At 43.1% G+C, this 14,629-nt stretch overlaps 1 protein-coding gene across 4 annotated transcripts in view; it reads right to left on the reverse strand.

The window, feature by feature from the left end:
- AFF3 (ALF transcription elongation factor 3) overlaps window positions 1-14,629 on the reverse strand; it is a 216,280-nt gene that overhangs the window by 30,809 nt on the left and 170,842 nt on the right. The gene's annotated exons all lie outside the window — the stretch shown is intronic.

The following is a 14,629-nucleotide window of genomic DNA, read 5'->3' on the forward strand; positions in this document are numbered from 1 at the left end:
GTCTAGCACATAATCTGCACTGCTTTCAAATTACTCAGACAAAAATACATTCTCCCTACCTTATCCAGGGCTAAATGCTCAATAGTTTAAAACATATCATTGGCAGGCGATGCCCCTCATGCTTAGCACCAGTGCCTTCATATAATTTATTATCTTTAGTCTATTTCCATACACAGTTATCCCACAATCCTAAATCTTTGCCTGGCTAGCACTGAAACCTTTCAAATCTGAAAAGTGCTATGACTCTTAACACACCAATCCTAAACACATTTACCTGTCTCATTTATTTCAAAGAGCTTGGGAGAAAATGTACTTTCGATCGCTGCCTTTCTTGTTATCGCTCAAGCCTAACTATACATGTCCAGATCTTCATGTCTTTTCTCCAAAGTCAATATCTTTTGGCTGTGGTTAATATTTATTGCCCTTTTCTAAACATACAATTGGCTTATATGTTTCTGATAGGAGGACCCCTCAAAACCGAATGCAGCCAAGTTCTCACTGGAATCAGATACAGAGGGCTTATTAAGCGATGCTGTCATATTCTGCCTCAGTGTAAGTTACACAAAACGGCACTGACATTTGGACAGCCAAATTCCTCTTGCCCAATGACATCCATCTTTTAGCATCCCTACATCCAATTTAAGAAAACTAACACAGACTATTCATGCATTTCATCTAATTTCCCAGTGGATATAGGAGCTTTATTTTCCCTCACAGTGTTACACTTTTTTCTTTTTTCTTTTTTCCTAGTTCATTTGCACCTTGTGACCACACAGCGGAGGCACCAGTTTCTCCAGAGCATTGAGGGGCCCGGCGCATAGCTGCATGATGTCCTGATGTTGCTGGGGAGGGGGGCTCTGAACATTGAGGGGGACTGGCCCCTTCCAAAATAAAAATAAAAAGACGGGGGGTCTTAGTGCCCTAGGCCCCAGAAACCAGTGCCCTTGCCACACAGGGAAATAAGGCAAGATGCAGAAGGTTGGCTGAACTGGGCCACATTTATTTAAACATTTCAATCTGTATAGGGGAACAAGGTGTGAGATCTAATGAATAACAAAAACTGTGCCAACGCTGCCAGTGACCAGGAGTTAGCCCATCCTCTACCCGCTACCGTTCTGCCCGAGGGTCTTCTGCTGGTTCCCTCACTGCAAGAAGTGAGGTTACAGGCAACCAGGCAGAGGGCCTTCTCAGTAGTGGAACCCGCCCTGTGGAATGCCCTCCCATCAGATGTCAAGGAAATAAACAACTATCTGACTTTTAGAAGACACCTGAAGGCAGCCCTGTTTAGGGAAGTTTTTAATGTTTGATGTTTTATCGCTTTATTATTTTTATTAATATTCTGTTAGGAGCTTCCCAGAGTGGCTGGGGAAACCCAGCCAGATGGCGGGGTATAAATAATAAATGATGATGATGCCCCACCCTTTCAGGTGACTGGGGAGGCATTCATGCTCCATCCCTTTCTGGAGCTCAACAACTCCAGTCAGATGTTACAGGTAGGCCCCAAAGGTGCTCCTTAACTGTGCCACTTAGTCATACAGCCCTGAAGGCATGCATGTTCTAGATCATGGGTAGGCAAACTAAGGCCCGGGGGCCGGATCGCCTTCTAAATCCGGCCCACGGATGGTCCGGGAATCAGCATGTTTTTACATGAGTAGAATGTGTCCTTTTATTTAAAATGCATCTCTGGGTTATTTGTGGGGCCTGCCTGGTGTTTTTACATGAGTAGAATGTATGCTTTTATATAAAATGCATCTCTGGGTTATTTGTGGGGCACAGGAATTCATACTTCTTTTTCAAAATATAGTCCAGCCCCCCACAAGGTCTGAGGGACAGTGGTCCTGCTGAAAAAGTTTGCTGACCCCTGTTCTAGATACTACATCCTCCCCCTTCAAGGGGGCCTCAGGGTGCTCACCAAACCATAACTCCCACATTATCTCCCATACCTGTCACAGAAGGTGACAAGTCCCTTTCACCCCACTCAGAACTAAGAACTTAAATGACATTCCTCTGCAGATTGGACAAACAAAAAGTCATTACCCAAATCAGAAAGGAGTGCTTCACTGACCTTATAGTTTACTTATGGCATAATATATCCGATGGGAAGAATAACTGCCCCAAAGGACCCAACAGCATGGTTTTAATTTCGCTTCATGCATCCTCACAATTCTTTGCAGTTCCATTTTCTGGCCCCCGTTTGATCATAAGTTCAAAGGAGGGATGATTTTGGTTTCCCTCAGTTTCTCATTGTTCCAGTCCTAAATCCAGCACTCCACATTTATGCAGCAATTTTGGGAGTTTTAAATAAATAAATAAATCCTTAACAAAAATACACCAGCGTTTTTTGTGTGGATTTCTCCCTAATATGCACATGTTTGTATGCAGTTTTGACTAATATAAATATTTTTCCATGGAATTTCCCCTAACATAATACAGGTTTGGTTCACAATGTTCAGTCAGAGAACTGCTTCACAAAAGTTGGACGAGTGCAAAATTTGAACGGTGATCATGTTTCATTTTGCACATTGGACTGAACTGCGTGAATTAGGGAGTTTTTTCATTAAAACATGAACAAAATAAAAATTTCTCCTCCATCCCTAGTGCTAAGACAAGAAAGGATTGTGCCCGTGTGGCAGATAAACCTGAATCTTATGGTGGTGGTGATGATAAAATTTTAAAACTCTTACTTTACTTCCCAAGTCAGATGACTAAAAGTGTCATTTAGATTCTATGGCCTGCCAGGCTCTCTTTGAACTAATGCACTTGAACTTTAATAGTCAAGGGTGAGCAAAAGAAGAAAACAGGATTTCAGCATACAAACTTTCCCCTCACATAGCACTGTGAGAAGCACCATGTGTTAAAATTCCTATTAAAGGGGTGAAAGAGCCCTGGTTCTTCTGGAATTTAGAGGTACTATCCCGAAAACGAATGTCCTTGAGTGAACCAGGTAATTAAATATTACTTTTGTTTCCTGACAATTTTCTTGGGCATCTTCTGAAGTCTTGAGGAAACAAGAATATTTTTCAACCTTACTGGAATTGGAAATTATACTAAAAATGGGAGCCCTGATGAGTGAGAGCTCTGGAAATTTAATTTATACCCTGCCTCTCCATAAAATGTCCATGGTGCCTTGCAATCTTTTAAAATAAAAATGTAAAATACATAATCAAATAAACCACATTTCAAACCAGAGCCATGGAAAGCAAAGAATCTGGATAAAATACTAACAGAAGTGTCCATAAACAGCAGCCATACATCGCCAAAAGCATGGGGTGGATAAAAATACAAGAAACTGGAATGCTTGGCATGAGCTTGGAAACTGCTGTATATAAATCAACGATGTACTTTTAGTTGCTTTAATTTTTTGTAAATGTTTAAATTATGCTGTGTTACTTCTGTAGGTAGTATGACCACCCTGGGCTCCTTTGGGAGGAAGGGCAGGGTAAAAATTGAATTAATAATAAAAACAAGAATTGTAGGCACTGGGTATACAGAGGCAGAGAGTGGGCCACAACTGGGATGTCCCTACAGAAAAGGTTTATTCTCCTGTTCCTACTCGGTCGATCTCAGTAGAAGTGGGTGGTGGGTGGGAAAAGGGTCTTACACCAGAAAATATTTAAGAAAGGACTACATCCCATCCTTCTGCAATAACATTTTCCCCAATAATAGTACAGTGGTACCTCAGGTTACATACGCTTCAGGTTACATACGCTTCAGGTTATGGACTCCGCTAACCCAGAAATAGTGCTTCAGGTTAAGAACTTTGCTTCAGGATGAGAACAGAAATTGTGCTCTGGCGGCGCGGAAGCAACAGGAGGCCCCATTAGCTAAAGTGGTGCTTCAGGTTAAGAACGGTTTCAGGTTAAGTACGGACCTCCGGAAGGAATTAAGTACTTAACCCGAGGTACCACTGTATATTTACAGTGCCACCTTTACGAGCACAACAATTGAAGCGACCGCTGCCAAAAAAAGAGAGTTTGCAGGCTACACCTACATCTTAAACTCTGTCCTTGGGAGAGAGATGCTATTTATGCTGACAGAACTGCAAGTACCATCTGATAATGCAAACCTAAGGCAAATTAGCCTTCCAAACAAAAACCAGGTGCATGCTGCATGGTGCTTAAGAGTCTAATTGCTACAATATTATGCTAGCTAAAATAAATAAATAAATAAATAATTAAATCCCTGAGCACAATGCTAAAAATAAAACCTTAACAAGCTCTCTCTCTCTCGCACGCTCTCTCTCTCTCTCACACACACACACACACAAAGCCAAGGAAAACCAATCTAATATTTTTTTGGAGCTTTCCATTACAGCTTGCTGATAAGTTGAAGAAGCAGTGTCAAAATAACTCCCCACCTGCAATGACGATTGTAAACATTAGAGAAACGCTGAAGAAAAGAATTAATGCAAGTAGCCTACTGCCAAAAACGGAGGGGGGGAAATTATAATTAATAACTGCATTACCAGAGTAAATAGCTCTCTCCAAGGACTGAGCGCCTGGGTATGTGAGATGAAAGAGTGTTAAAAACCTAGAGCTGCATTAACTTCAGGATGAAGTGATTAGTCAGCAGGCTGACAGCTGGGCCAGGAGACTGGTGCCAGATTCCAGTGTGCGCTTGCAATGGCTGCCAAGTGTTTGCTTGTCACACCAGATAAATGGAACATCAGCAGTGTTTTATTTGACCTGCTCACAAGAAAAATAAAGCAACTCTGACTTTCTTGGTTGTGTTTGCCGTTGACCTTGCATCAGCTGAGTTTGAGCAGCTAGACTGCCCGCTCTGTGCAAGTTAACTCTTTATAGGATTGGCCTGGAAAAGTAAATTTCTTTCCCAGCCTCCACAGGAAGTGGATATTTAAATAGGAAAAGAAACAGCTAGACAGTGGTGAACTGGACATTTCTTCCAAGGGGTGTGTGTGTGTGTGTGTGTGTGTGTGTGTGTGTGTGTGTAAGATTGAAGGCATTGCAAATTTAACAGCCCAGCCCACAGCATATTCCTCAAGTAAGTCAAACTGTGTTCAGGGTTGTAAGGTTGCGTACACATTATGCATATAAAGCACATTAGAAGCACATGACTCCCCTCCCAATGAATCCTGGGAACTGTAGTTTGCTGAGCATGCTAGCAACTGTAGCTCTGTGGGGAGTCAACTACAGTTCTCAGGATTTTTTTGGGGAAAGCATGCTTTAAATGCACTTATGCTGACACATTATGTTGACACATTTGTTGTTCTCATCCTAGGATCAGTATGACAACTGGTCTGTAAACAGCAATATAATAGTGCTTTTTTAAAAAAAGAAGCAATCAGTAGTTTCTTGGGGCAAAAACTGCATCATGCTCACCTCAGGAAGATTTGAAATAATCATAGATTCCTAGCCAGTAGTGGTCAGCAGGGCAGAATGGGCTGGGGTGGTATTACTTACTTACAACTCTTCATAGTCTAGGACCCCCATACCTACGGGACTGCCTCTCCCTGTATGCCCCACGGAGGACCTTAAGGTCCATATATAGCAACACCCTAGAGGTCCCGGGCCCTAAGGAAGTTAGATTAGCCTCAACCAGAGCCAGGGCCTTCTCAACACTGGCTCTGACCTGGTGGAATGCTCTGTCTCATGAGACCAGGGCCTTGCAGGATCTGATTTCTTTCTGCAGGGCCTGTAAGAGTTGTTCCACCTGGCCTTTGGCTTAGAATCTGTTTGATTCCCTCCCCCTCTTTTTTTCCTTTCTCCTTCTGTGAAGAGGCTGCATCCTAATGTTTTAATGTTGTATCTTAATCTTTTAAATTGTATTTTAATCAACTTGTTTTTATTATTGGTTGTTAGCCACCCTGAGCCCGGTCTTGGCTGGGGAGGGTGGGGTATAAATAAATTATTATTATTATTATTATTATTATTATTATTATTATTATTTGGCTTACCAATGTGGAGCTTGCTGTTGGTAACTGAAAGGGGGAAAGAGCAAGGTAGTGGGGACATAGCTATGGTGCATGTGCAGCAGTAGAGTTAATCTGACACTCCTGCCACTGCAGCCACACCGCACTGACCTTCCTGCTGCCTTGCTCCTCGCCGTCTTGGGTTATCGGCAGTGATGTTAGCATTGGAAAGGCAGGTAAAGCAGCACCACTCTGCTCTCCAGTCACTACTGCCACCAGCCACTACCTGCCCCTTCCTCACTAGCCTAGCCAGATGCAAATGAGAATATAGCTCATGCAGCTTTAGGAGTTGTGTAGAAAAGAGAATTTTGACAGGTGAAGTTTGCCATACCAGGGCTGAGGGGGGGGGGGATGTGATTTGTTGAAGTTCTCTCTTCTTCACAAATGTTTAAGATAAAGGAGCTCTTAGTCCTGTTTTGCATTACTCCACACACCTCTTGTTATTACGGTATAGCCTTTGAAAGCAGGCAATATGATTTTCAGACACGCTTGACACTCAGCACCTTTTAAAAAGCAAGCAAGCAAACAAACACACAAACACTGCATCCATCACATTTCCCATTTGTAACTAATGAACTGGCACACAAAAACCAGGACACATTTGATATGGGGGACAAATGAAGCCCTAGGTAGGGGCTGTGTATGGGTGATTAACATGTAAGAACCTGACATAACTACCCATATCAATCCTGGCAACATGGGCTCTAGGGAGGTTCCTTGTGAGGGAAATCTAGGGCCCATATGTTAAGTAATATTAGCACTAGAGAAACTCTGGATAAACTTCCAATCCATTTGAAATTATTTGCAATCTCTTGAAGTCTCTTCCAATATTGGTCTTATATGAATAAGCACTGTTTATTTTTCGGCCATCTGCAAACTTAATTACAGTGTGATGTTCAGAATAAGCCATGTGTGATACTTCATTTGCATCTTGCATAGCTAGTAATACGGGGGGGGGGGAGGGTGGAAACTTGCAGGGAAAGCATGCTAATAAACCATGGTGTTTGCTGATGGAGTTCTGAAAAGATTGCTTTGACAATTCACATGTTCTAATATGGTTTGATGTTGTGACGGCATTGGTTCGAAGCTACTTAAAATATAAATGTGCCAATTTCTTTTAAAAGAAAACCTGGACAAAAATAACAAAGTAAAAGATGTCATATCCAATAATTATCTTCTAATTACTCAGAAGCCGCTGAAGACAGCATGCCTAAGGCTACTTCTCACTTTCCGCTTTAAAGACACAGGTGCATTCCCATAAATTATATCTGCATCTCCAGATGTAATGTGAGAGCTACAATTGCTATTTTGGGAAGATCATTATATGTGTACTGCATAAAGACTCAGGGCACACACTCAGGATAATTTAATGGAGCTAGGCTAACCACCAACACATTTTAACTTCCCTCTGTACTCTCAAGTGTGAATTTATCCCCATCCTTCAATGTATTTTTATGTGGGAATGGTTTTACACTTACACACACACAAACACAAACACACACACAGTGCTTTTTTCGGGGGGGGGCGCAGAGGGGTGCATACCCCTAAACATTTTGTAAATCTTTCAATATGTGTAGGAAAATGAGAGTACCCCTACACATTTTTTTTTTAGAAAAAAAGTAGTGTGTGTGTGTGTGTACAGTGGTACCTCGGGTTAAGAACTTAATTCATTCTGGAGGTCCGTCCTTAACCTGAAACTGTTCTTAACCTGAGGTACCACTTTAGCTAATGGGGCCTCCCACTGCCGCCGCACAATTTCTGTTCTCATCCTGAAGCAAAGTTCTTAACCCGAGGTACTATTTCTGCGTCAACGGAGTCTGTAACCTGAACCTGAAGCGTCTGTAACCTGAAGCCTCTGTAACCCGAGGTACCACTCTGTGTGTGTGTGTGTATACAGTGATACCTCGGGTTACATATGCTTCAGGTTACATACGCTTCAGGTTACAAACTCGGCTAACCCAGAAATAGTACCTCGGGTTAAGAACTTTGCTTCAGGATGAGAACAGAAATCGTGCTCCGGCGGCATAGCAGCAGCAGGAGGCCCCATTAGCTAAAGTGGTGCTTCAGGTTAAGAACAGTTTCAGGTTAAGAACGGACCTCCAGAATGAATTAAGTACTTAACCCGAGGTACCACTGTATATATATTGATGGTGTTTGTAGCTATTCTGGATTAACTGAGAGAAAACGGGAAGGGGTGATCTTGTGTATGAACTTGATTCTGATTCTGTTACATTAAATGATTTGCACAACCTTGTTAAAGAACTAGCAATCAATGAGGTGATGACTGAAGTAGGTAATGTGAAGGATACTGTGGCTCATCATTAGAGCAGATTGTATCAAGTAATGTACATAAACAGGTAACAAATACCCCAGGCATGCAACCTAATGTTATCTGTCGTGGTTCAAAGGTAGCCATGAATATTATGGCAGAATAAAAAAAGGTGGGCTTTGAACTGAGCAGGATAAATGTAAATAAGTAAAAGATGCAATGATAAGAGCACTGCCACCAGAGGTGCAAAAATATTTGCAAGGCATAGCAGCCATGAAGATTTTTTAGGAGCCAGACTAGAAGGAGAGATGGACATTTGAGTGCACCCTTTTCTTATCGTCATGCTTTGCACTCCAGAAGGCGTAAGGGAAGGAGGCACTCAGGTCCTTTGGACATGGACAGAGGAGAAACTGGCATGCTATTGAACCCACGTGCCAGTTGTTATACATGTTTGCTTAGGGTTACAGACGTTTCAGGTTACAGATGCTTCAGGTTGCAGACTCCATTAACCCAGAAATAGTACCTCAGGTTAAGAACTTTGCTTCAGGATGAGAACAGAAATTGCGTGGCGGCAGCATTAGCTAAAGTGGTGCTTCAGGTTAAGAACAGTTTCAGATTAAGAACGGACCTCCAGAATGAATTAAGTTCTTAACCTGAGGTACCTCTGTACTCTGAGTTTTGTATCTGAGTGACATGGGGTGCTTTCAGACAGGAGCTTAAATTGCAAATGTAGTGGTGGCTCAATATATTTTTCTGCCCAAGGTGAAGGACATTCCACATGCAGAAGCTGACAGGACTGACAGTTGAATCCTACTTTGCATAGCATCCTCCAGTGCATGGTTGGGTAGCTAGCTAGTTTTGGTGGGTGCAGAACAGGCTGTGTTACGCAAACAGCTCTATCCTCCAATAGAAGGGAATGAATAGGGGCTCCAGAGAAACAGTCAGCAAGCTACCATTGTTGTCCCTCAGCATCTGCAGCCTGAGGCAGTTGCCTCGCTCTGCCTAACAGCAGGGCCAACCCTTAGCAAATGGGTCGCTGACAATATTGCAAACAGTTTATTGGCCACAAAGTTGTTTTTGGTTTTTTAAGCTTAAGAGAGGGTAAAATATAACCTGGTATTTTGATGCCAACAGCATTGTGTGGATTCCGTAAACAAAACTACCCTTGCACACTTAAGGAGCACCATCCCATAATAGAAACCTGTCTGTAAGTATCCATGATCTCCTGATTCATCCTGAAGCAGTTGTTTGAAGACTTTAAGATAGATCTCTTAATTCATTTAAAAAGACACAATGGCACATTTGTTCATCATATAATAATCATAATCAAAGCAACAAGAGACTGCGAAATAAACTGCAGTTCGTGTAATTTGAGAGCTTTCTTAATCCAGATTGTGATCTCAAGGTAAAGGTAAAGGTACCCCTGCCCGTACGGGCCAGTCTTGACAGACTCTAGGGTTGTGCGCCCATCTCACTCAAGGGGCCGGGGGCCAGCGCTGTCCGGAGACACTTCCGGGTCACGTGGCCAGCGTGACAAGCTGCATTTGGCGAGCCAGCGCAGCACACGGAACGCTGTTTACCTTTCCGCTAGTAAGCGGTCCCTATTTATCTACTTGCACCCGGGGGTGCTTTTGAACTGCTAGGTTGGCAGGCGCTGGGACCGAGCAGCGGGAGCGCACCCCGCCGCGGGGATTTGAACCGCCGACCTTTCGATCGGCAAGCCCTAGGCGCTGAGGCTTTTACCCACAGCGCCACCCGCGTCCCTGTGATCTCAAGGTATTTGGATTTAATCTCTCTCCAACTGCCCTCTCATTAGAATCCACCCTCTCATGCTATGAAGAAGTGTCCTGGAACATTTTTTAAAATAGTACAATACCAAAATTCTTCCCTTTCCCATTTTTGCCTTCTGAAAATTTTGGGAGGCTACTTTTGCACAGGTTATATACATCTTTCCCCAGTGCTGATCCTCCAATAAAAAATTGTGTGTGTCTGTTTTTAAAAGGTAGAGAGACCTGGTAACAATCTTTTGTGTCATGTTTTGTTCTTAGGACAGGCAGAAGCAGAGGCCCCCCCAACTGCAAGGTGCTAGACTCAAAGAACCAGGATTTTATTCAAAGGGAGACATGAATGTTTATCAGTATGCTAGGGTAGAGATATCTCGACATAGCATATCATTCTATTTAAACTGCAAGAACTAATAATAATAATAATAATAATAATAATAATAATAATAATAATAATAATAATACATATTTAGAGCAAAATTGTAAAACATAGTGCCGGTGTATATGTTAGCCTGGCAACTGCTTTTTTTTTATGAGCCCTGCTTCTTAGGAGTGGGTGATAGGTTGTAGAGAAATGGAACTGAACTGCTTAATTCTTAACCTCCCTTTCCCCTTGAATCTCACAAGCTGCTCTTACCTTAGTGGGGAACTTTCAAGAGGTGAAGGAGCAGGTGAGGAAATTATTATTTGACCCCGCTTGAAGATGCTTTGCAGCAAGGAAACAGCAGTCTGACTAATGTTATATGCAGCTGCACTGCTTGGCTCTAAGCCTGTGCATTGAATGTGTCTGTCAAGCCACACAGACTGAACCTGACCAAAGAACTGTGGCTTCAAACACAGATATGAAACATGCCCATTACTTTTGAGCTAACTTCCATCCAGAGGACGATAAAACAATGATATAGCTCAACTGTCTTAAGCACTTTTAACTAACTAAAAGCAGATTTTTATGGGTTCCAATAGCTTTACCATGCTTTCTACAAGTAAACCTTTTGGCCAACACACTATCTAAGAGTAATCTTTGGCAAACCAGTTTTTCATTCGCATTCCTCTGTTCCTTCATAGATTGAATATTTTGGAGAAGAGCTATATGTTGCCCTGGCAGTGCACATGTTCCCAATGTTCACCGAACACCAGAGTGCATCAGGCACACAGTGCGAAGGAGGGAAACTTCCCAGGTATTTTATTTCTGAGGAAAACAGAAACATGTAGTTTGGACCTTTGGCATTTGCCTTTCACAAGCTAAATTATACTATAATTGTTACTTAGCAAGCAGGACCCATGTTAGATATTGGGGCTAGGTATCCATCTGACCTTCGGTTCTTGGCTCTAGATACCTTTAAATCCCAATGAAGTTAATGGGATTAGACCATATTTAGTACGGTTCTGGGACGCGGGTGGCGCTGTGGGTAAAACCTCAGTGCCAAGGACTTGCCGATCGTATGGTCGGCGGTTCGAATCCCCACGGCGGGGTGAGCTCCCGTCTTTCGGTCCCAGCTCCTGCCCACCTAGCAGTTCAAAAGTACCCCTAAGTGCAAGTAGATACCGTATTTTTCGCTCTATAACACGCACCAGACCATAACACGCACATAGTTTTTAGAGGAGGAAAACAAGAAAAAAATATTCTAAACAAAATAGTGGATATATGATTTTTGTGGTTCATGCTGTGGCCACAGACATGTGATCTGACAGTGAGTTTGGAGTAGCCCAATGCAAAAATCCTGAGGATCCATGTGGATCCATGCTTTGTAACCACGGAGGATGGAAGGAAGGGGAACCATGGATCCTCTGCTCACGACTGCAGCAGATCCCCCCGCCAGCCGCAGGCATTCGCTCCATAACATGCACAGACATTTCCCCTTACTTTCTAGGAGGAAAAAAGTGAGTGTTATGGTGCAAAAAATACGGTAAATAGGTAAAGGGTAAAGGTACCCCTGCCCGTTCGGGCCAGTCTTGCCAGACTCTAGGGTTGTGCGCTCATCTCACTCTATAGGCCGGGAGCCAGCGCTGTCCGCAGACACTTCCGGGTCACGTGGCCAGCGTGACAAGCTGCATCTGGCGAGCCAGCACAGCACACGGAACGCCGTTTACCTTCCCGCTGGTAAGCGGTCCCTATTTATCTACTTGCACCCGGAGGTGCTTTCGAACTGCTAGGTTGGCAGGCGCTGGGACCGAACGACGGGAGCACACCCCGCCACGGGGATTTGAACCGCTGACCATGCGATCGGCAAGTCCTAGGCGCTGAGGTTTTACCCACAGCGCCACCCACGTCCCTTAAGTAGATAAATAGGTACCGCTTTATAGGGGGAAGGTAAACGGCGTTCCGTGTGCTGCGCTGGTTCGCCAGATGCAGCTTGTCACGCTGGCCACGTGACCCGGAAGTGTCTCCGGACAGTGCTGGCCCCCGGCCTCTTAAGTGAGATGGGCGCACAACCCTAGAGTCGGACATGACTGACCCGTATGGGCGGGGGTACCTTTAGTACGGTTCTAGTACTGTGGTGTAACAATTTTTTGAAGTCATTTTCATCTTTTTAATTTCTGCTTCAGCAAAAATAAATAAATAAATAAATAAATAAATAAATAAATAAATAAATAAATAACAATGCTGGAGAATTTGAAATAAATGATGGTTTTGGATCCATGTCTCCCACTCTGGCCATGAAAAAAAACCACACACACACTCACACACACTCACACACACACACACACACACACACACAATATGATTTCCATCTTGTTCCTAGCAGGACGCCATTGAGACTGTTCCGTACTTTTTGAAACTATATTTCAGATGTAAGCTACCGGTAACTTATACAACTACCACAGAGGTGGATTTAGGGGAACACAGCCAGTTTGGCTGCACTGGGCATGGAGTCTCAGGGGCACTGCAGGGGAACCACACCTATTACAGTGGCACCTCAGTTTTCGAATGTCTCGGAAGTCGAACAGGAAACACGGCTTCCGCTGAGTGCAAGACCCTGAAGCCCAGCTGTTGGCTATTTAGTTTCGGTTTTTGAATGTTTCGGAAGTCGAACGGTCTTCTGGAACGGATTACAGTGGTACCTCAGGTTACATACGCTTCAGGTTACATACGCTTCAGGATACAGACTCCGCTAACCCAGAAATATTACCTCAGGTTAAGAACTTTGCTTCAGGATGAGAACAGAAATTATGCTCCGGCGGTGCGGCGGCAGCAGGAGGCCCCATTAGCTAAAGTGATGCTTCAGGTTAAGAACAGTGTCAGGTTAAGTATGGAACTCCGGAACGAATTAAGTACTTAACCTGAGGTACCACTGTACGTTTGAAAACCGAGGTACCACTGTATTTAGAATGGAGGGGAGGCCAAATTTTGGCGTCACAGAGGGTGCAGCTGAATTTTGAGACCCCAAGATCCGCCACCTTCCCTTCTACATTGAACCAAAAATTTACCCCCCTGAAATCAGGTATGAAATTTCATAACAAACTAATGACCCCGTGCAGCCTTTCTTAGCGATGCTTCTCATGAATTAGAACCTAAGCCTTCCAACTGCAGATAATTAAAGATGAGCCATTCTCACACAGGAACATGCATTACTTACTCCTGCTTAGTCTAATTCTCCCTCTGTTAGGAACAATTACCAAGAGGTGATAGCAAAGGAGCAATTTGAGAAGCCATAAGAGGCCCACAAATGCAAAAATTAAAGCTGACTAATTATCCATAATAATTAAAATAATTCTGAACTATGGTGGGCATTCCTCTAATTGCAATTGCATCATAAAAGTCACTACACAACCCATCCTATTAATTGTTGTGAATTATTAATACAATGAAATATCATTACTATAAAAGGGGGACTTTAAATGGCATATTTATTGAACCGGTAAATCCATGATTTAGAGATGAGCAGAATTTCAACTGGCATTTGTTAATGCTGGATGTTGCCATGCCATTGATCACTGGCAGCTATAAAAGTCCCCCCCCCCTTTTTTTAAAGCTCTCTTTGGCCTTGTCAAATGAGGCACAGGAAGCAGAGCAGGAATTCTCATCACTAGCAGGTAAGAGAAGGTTTCACATTATTGAAATATATCGTTTCCTTAGCATGAAACCTCCAAGGGCATAAATCACAACGTGTCAGTTCATAACACGGAAAGTTCTGGATAGGACTGCTACGTTTTCCTAAGGAGATTTACTTCTTTTTCCTCCTAAGAGTCATAGCATTTTGTTGCTAGGCTTGCCAATTCTAGAAAGAAAGAAAGAAAGAAAGAAAGGGAGAGAGAATCTGGTATTTGGGCAAGGCCTGCACATTCCCATGTTCAGGAATGATATGCTCATAGCTGTCAACTTACAGATTTGAAAATAAGGGACCGGCAGCATCGAAAATAAGGGATCAGCAGCCAAAATAAGGGATCAGCAATTACTTTGATAAATTCATATTTTGTTGCTTGCAAATGGCTTTAGATACCTATTAGGTCCATAAATTACCATATAGCATACATTCAACACAAAAAACAGCAACAATTTGTTGTTGACAAAGTACAGCTGGACATAGAAAGGCCCCCATTACCTTCAGTAGCTTATTTAAGGGACATCATCAATAAGGGACAGCAGCGGGACATGGTGCTGGGATAAGGGACTGTCCCGCCAAATAAGGGACGTTTGACGGCTAT

The sequence above is a fragment of the Podarcis raffonei genome, chromosome 4 (assembly GCF_027172205.1).
Source record: "Podarcis raffonei isolate rPodRaf1 chromosome 4, rPodRaf1.pri, whole genome shotgun sequence".
In the NCBI taxonomy this organism is placed as follows: domain Eukaryota; kingdom Metazoa; phylum Chordata; class Lepidosauria; order Squamata; family Lacertidae; genus Podarcis; species Podarcis raffonei.